The following is a 6,344-nucleotide window of genomic DNA, read 5'->3' as shown; positions in this document are numbered from 1 at the left end:
GTCATTTGGGATCATTTGGAAACTCATGTAATTGTATGTTTTAATGCTATTATTTTGAACCAACTATTCACTGTGTATGAACATGTGGTGAAAAAGTGGAAACAGCAGTACAAGGCTGAGCAAGTCTCTTGGGCCTGAGTGACTGAGGAAGGTATGCCACTCCTCCCCAGGTATACTGTTTTAGTTCCTAAGGTGGGGGGGGGGGGCGCCATTGTGGCACACAAGGAATAATAGATTTAATTATCCAAGAGTGGGTTACTCCAGGCACTGCCCCAGTGGCAACTTGCCTGACAGATACTTGTCCAACTTGTAGCTTTTAATCAGCTGGCCTTTCAAGTCACATCCAGCAGTGGCCACCTGCTAGCTTGCATCCCTCTGTGAGTACTTACTGACTTGTGTACAAGTCAGAACTATTCCTTAGTTCTAAAGCCATAGTTCCTTCTGATATCATAGCTTTCAACAAGGAAATTGTGCCCAAACATGACCCACTTGTCTGCATGGACTTCAATGGGGATCTCATCTCGTTGTACTCTAGAAAAGGTCTGATCTCCCTCTGGCTTTGTCTGAAGACCAAGGGGGTACTAATAAGGGAAAATAGATGAAATCTATGAAAAGTTTAAAAAATTCTAGATGAAATTTTGAGACTTATATATGAGAAACAACAATTATCTAGCCCTGAGCTATAATTAATGAAATTTCGCTGTTTGAGGAAGAGTCTCTTGGGACTTTAATTTGGTGCTCTTCTAAGTCTTGACTCCAGGTATAAGTGTCTGATCTCACATAGGGCTGCTGGTTCATCATTCAAGGGAAATGCCAGGGGGCCCTGCAGTCTGATGACTGCCACAGGTGGATATCTATCCCTGGGAAAGTCAAGAAAAGGACCTTGCAAAGGCGAAGGTAGGATTTTCTTGATCTATCCCCATCTTGGTGAATAAGACATTTTCCCACCTGGTTAATTCTGAACCTGGCTGTGACATCCTGTCATACAATTGGCTGCCTATGACTCGTACCTGAAATCAAACAGAACTAATGCCACTATGTTCCTGCCTTTCTCCTCACGTAGAAAACTCCACTGATAAAGGCAAATGTAAAAGAAGATTAACCCTACTGGTGATTTTTGATTAATACACGCTAGTGAGAGATCATTTTGAATTGTCATTTGAATCAGAGATAATAGAGACCATAAAGCCTTATAATTGGTGGGTTATTTATAAGAAATCACCCTGTAACATTCTTTCATTATGATAATATGATTAGTCGGAGATGTCACAGTGAAAAATGTGGGACAATTCTCAAAATTAGATTAAGAATTTTATATACAAAAATTGTTTGAAATATCTGTCTAATAATATTTTGGGAGACAAAGACCCATTTTCCAGTTCAGGCCCTCATGATGCTACAATTAAAACTCTCTGAAATTTTAGGTGAATTGTGTATTTTTAATAAAAAGATTTTTCTTATAGCTCTATTTTATATTGAGTTTGTGTTATGAACCAGATCTAGAAGGAAGAAGCCCCTCCACAGCTGACCTAAGAAGGTGACTTGTTCTAGAGATATAAAATGAGAGACCTTGGACTTTTTTCATCTACATCAAGGATATATGATTTTTAATCACTGAATCCACATAAAACTGTGAAGCTATGATTATTGGAACTCGCTGTTAGACCTCACAGGACTGTAACTGACATTATTCTGAGTCTGATTCCAGATATGATCAAGAAATCCTATTAGGTAAGCTCAATGCGAAGTTATACGTAGAAGATATATCAAACTCCATGCCGTCTTGGGGAGGGAGCGGGGGAGGAGGGGAAGAAAATCTGGAACTCAAAATTATGTGGAACTTAGCATTGTAAACTAAAAATAAAAAATCTTAATTATAAAAAAAATAAAATTTAAAAATTAAAAAAAAGAAATCTTATTAGGCCAGTAACCCTATGGGGTTGACATCCATGAATTACAGGTGGAGTTCTCACGGGGAAGACCAGGAGAATGACGCTTGTCAGGGGCTTCTCTTGATTCAATTTACCCAGTATGACATTTCCTCTTAAATGGAAAATATTCCTTCTTTTAAGCCTGGCTCAATAAAAATGGCTATCCATATGACTCTACCCTGGAATTGACATGAAGTTGGGGAAGCATTTTTCCTTTACTGTATAATGTCCCTATTTTCTTTCTATGGCAAATTTCCATAATCATGGCAGGTTATCAGTATAAATACAATATTAAATCTTTATTTCATAGGTCAGTACTGAAGCACATCTGAGCTATCATAATAAGAGACAGTTACAAGATTTGAGCTATTTAATCTAAAATTTTAATCCTTTCTAAAATTAATGTGAGAATAACTGGGTATTGATGGAACAATTTATGGGACCAAATTGTTGTTCTGTTAATCATTAAGCCTCAAACAGAAACATCTTTAGTTTTGGTTTAAAGAAAACAAACATCCAATGTTACCCAAATGGGAAAAGCCAATTTTATTTGGGCTTGTTATTATCATGTGGTTGTTGAGCATGTCTTGAAAGACAAACATGTTTTATTACAAATAACTTATTTGATCTGCACTGTCTTGAAGTCGATTACTCAATGTATTTATACATCCTATCCCAGAACTTTCCGTTAAAATTGAAATTATTTTGGCAACTTTTAAATGGATTCAGTTGTGTATTGGGGGGTCACCATCTTATAAAAAAAGGTGTTCTATTAATATTTCCCTAGCAGAATCTCATCCTCCTAAGGGAGGAAATAAGGGAAGGGGTGAGCAGCCTAAGGAAAACAGCGAAAGTGAAAGATTTCTTTAGTTGGTTTTAATAAATAGTTGTAGTAAGATTAGGTAACTATATATGACGAATGTAAAATTTGGGTTCAGCATTTCTTAATTTTTCAGTTGTTATCTGAATTTGCCAACCTAAAACTAAATTGTCTGGTCTAGCGACGTTCATATTAGTGCTATTAAGGTTTGAGCTGGCTCTCACTACCTGACCTGGTCATTGTCATAGCAAACTAGAACTGGATTAAGCTCTGTTTTGTCAGAGATTTTTAACAGAGAAGGGAATCTCTGCAAGCAACCAGAACTGGAGAAGCAAATCTGCTAGAAGCTGCTGAAGCCCCACTCATTCCACTCTTCCTAAGAGGAGAAATCTCCAGATGACCGGAGGACTGCATTCAAGGACGTTTCAGAGACTGGACAACCGTATGGGACAAGGCAAGTTGTCCCACAACAGGTGATTTTTCTTTGTGTAATTTGGGCTGGGTTTGTTACGGGCTATCTCCATGGGCCCTGTGTTGTGAGAGCTGCAGAAGCTTTATAAGACTACTTCAAGGAAGCCCTAAAGCCCCATATGCTGCCCCAACAATGACTGCCCTATAACTCTTGCTACCCGCCTGCCTCAATTGTCCTGCGTATCTCCTGAAATAGTGTTACCATAAGGGTGCGCACCCTGGAACCCACAAAGTTGTAACTTTTGCAGAGCGTCATGAAATCTTCATGAGAGGTATTGACTTTAGTCATCCACCATCAACACCGGCTCACACTCTGCCTTCTGTTCTGGGATAGATTTCAGCGGGATCATGAACTTGATGGGGAAAAAAATTACATCTTTCATTTCACTAACTTCCAACAGAAGTATAGCATGTCCTTCAATTACTTAAAAACCATTATTCTGAGAAGAGGTCCATAGGCTTTGTTAGGCTGCCACAGGGGTCCGTGATGCAGAAAAGATGAATTATCCATGGCCTAGTCCAACCCCCTATTTTACAGATGAGGAAAATAAGGCCCAGGAGGTGACTTACTTTGCCCAGGATGACACAGTCTTCAGTTTTTTTAAGTGATAGAAGTTCTGGGGAGGCGTGGCTTACCTTCCTCAGTCACCCAAGAGACCTGTTTAGTCATGCATCTCTATTTCCACTTCTTCACCACATGTTCATCACAGTGAATAAGCATTAAAGGATACACTTGCATGAGTTTCCAAATGATCTTAAATGGCCCCCACTTCAGCTGGGAGAGGCCCTCTCTCCTCAAAGGGCAAGGCCGTGAAAATCTCTTAACTCACAAAGAACTTGGAAGGGGGGCTCTGCCACTTTCTTCTCCCAAATGGTGAGTTATTATAATTTTCTAATATATTAAAACAAAATATATATAGGAGGGGGACAGGATAAGGCGGGGGTGGTGCTGATAAAAGGGAGGAAGGATTGGAGGAGGTAAAAGCAGACGTGTCCCCTCCTTCTCTAACACAAAAAGTAGGAAGTTATAGCTGCCAAGCAGACCTTTCTAGTATTATAAATTTTTTTCTCTCCAGTCCTTACCCTCTTCTTTATGACTGTAGTTAATGAGTAAGGCTTTTTTCACTTATATTCTTAGTCACTGACTTAAAAAAAAGTCAGTCACTGGCAATCAGAGCTAAATTTTTTAGGGAAGTTTTAAAGGAAAGAAGGCATAAATTTTGTTGAACCTTAGTTGACCAGCCTTAGGACTGTCAAGGTTAAGCCCCCAAGTTAGGAATTGAAAGAATTAGAGAATACACCAGAAGAGATCCCTGAATATTTAAGTGTTAGCTGTAGGAAAGGACCCACATAAGAGGGAACCTCCACATTAGTGGAGAAGACAAAGGACCTTTTAGAAAAGGCCTTTTTGAAGGGAATCTCCACTTCAGCAGGGAAGCTTTTAGTTGGAAAAGTACATTCACAGAAAGAAAAACAGACTGAATAAAACTGAAAAGCTTCAAATATCGTGAAGACGGAGGAGTTAGCAACCTCAATAGCTTGTTTGCGCCAAACTGGTCTTGGGAGTTGCTCGGTAAAATCCCATAATTTTCTAAGGACGGAGTAATCAGAAGTTCCATTCTTTAGCTCCAGAACAGTTCCCTTGAGCCCTCTGTATCCTCAAACTAGATCTTACAGTTGAACAGTTCTCTCTTTGGTCATCCCCTGCTGGACAGGGAGTCCACCCCTGTCCCAGGCTACCAACCACTTGCCCAATTGGAATCCTGTAGGAATGATTATGCCCAATCCCGTCTCTCCTGTAGGCATCCCAAGACCTTCCCCACTAACATGGAGGGGATCTCTGTGGTTCCACATTTGTTGCTGCTGTTGCTCAGTTGTTTCAGCCATGCCCGACTCTTTGTGACTTTGTTTGGGGTTTTCTTGGCAAAGATACTGGAGTTATCATTTCCTTCTCCAGCTCATTTTACAGATGAGGAAACTGAGGTAAACAGGGTTAAATGAATTGCCCAGGGTCACACAACTAGTAAGCGCCTGAGGCTGGATTTGAACTCAGCTGTTTCTGACTCTAGTTTCAGCACTCTATCCACTGAGCCACCTAGCTGCCCTGAGCACGTAGTAGGTACTTAATAAATGTTTATTGACTGACTAACTGAGGTTCAGTCCTTTTTTTCCCTGTGATATCTAGAAGCAGGGTATCTTTGAAGCCTTGTGTCCAGATAATTAACTTCTCTGAAGCTAAATTCCTTCAGCAAATACTATTTATGGCTTAGTCAATCACCTGGAATGAACACGTGTCCGAGAATGTTGGTGCTGTTCCAACCTCCCCTTTGTCCCATGTATAAACTTGGCTTTAAAGGGCCTGCCACTCTCAGATTTTCTGGACCCTTTCTCTGAGTTTGTCAACTGACTACAGACACTGATGACATCTTGCAAACATAGGTTCTGGGAGACAGGAAAAAAGACATGGGAAATGGGACAAAGAGCCATTGTTATCCAAAGAAATTCAATTCTCCTTTTTTTTCTGAACTGTTTGAAATGTGTTCTTCTAAACTCCAGGATGCACACACACTATGTCCGGCTTTCCTCTCCTCTATCACTAGCTCCAGGAGGGAGGGGTCTCTTTCCACCCCACCCCCTCAATAGCTTCCCATGGTTTCCACTCCGTGGTCCAGCTCCCCCACCCCGGTTACCCAGAATCATAACGTTCTCCTTGATGACTCCTACACCTTACAAAGGAGAAAATTATCATTAAGAAATTATTATTATTTGGTGATTAGTTTTTGGCTGAGAAATCTCTGCCCTCTGTTCCCCTTTCACTGATTCTGCTCCTTTCAAATGGAGTATGTGCCCTTCCAAGTAACACATTTGAGAGTGCTGAAGGAACAACTCTCCGGATATCAGAAAAAAGGGAGAATGCTAAATGTATAGAAACAATAACAGGCGTTAATACTACCAAAAAAATACGGTGGAGAAAATATCGGTAAGTACCAGATCATATGCTTCCTTACCCATCTGCGAAAAATCCGTAGGAGAATTATTGTTACGTGCATAAGTCCTAGAGGCATCTCAAGTAGGTACCCCAGGTTCAAGATAAGTCTATGGGTTTGCATCTACTCAAGACC

Source organism: Trichosurus vulpecula, chromosome 4, assembly GCF_011100635.1.
Source record: "Trichosurus vulpecula isolate mTriVul1 chromosome 4, mTriVul1.pri, whole genome shotgun sequence".
NCBI classification, from domain to species: Eukaryota; Metazoa; Chordata; class Mammalia; order Diprotodontia; family Phalangeridae; genus Trichosurus; species Trichosurus vulpecula.
The sequence above is the reverse complement of the archived record's forward strand: the minus strand, read 5'-3'. Positions refer to the sequence as shown.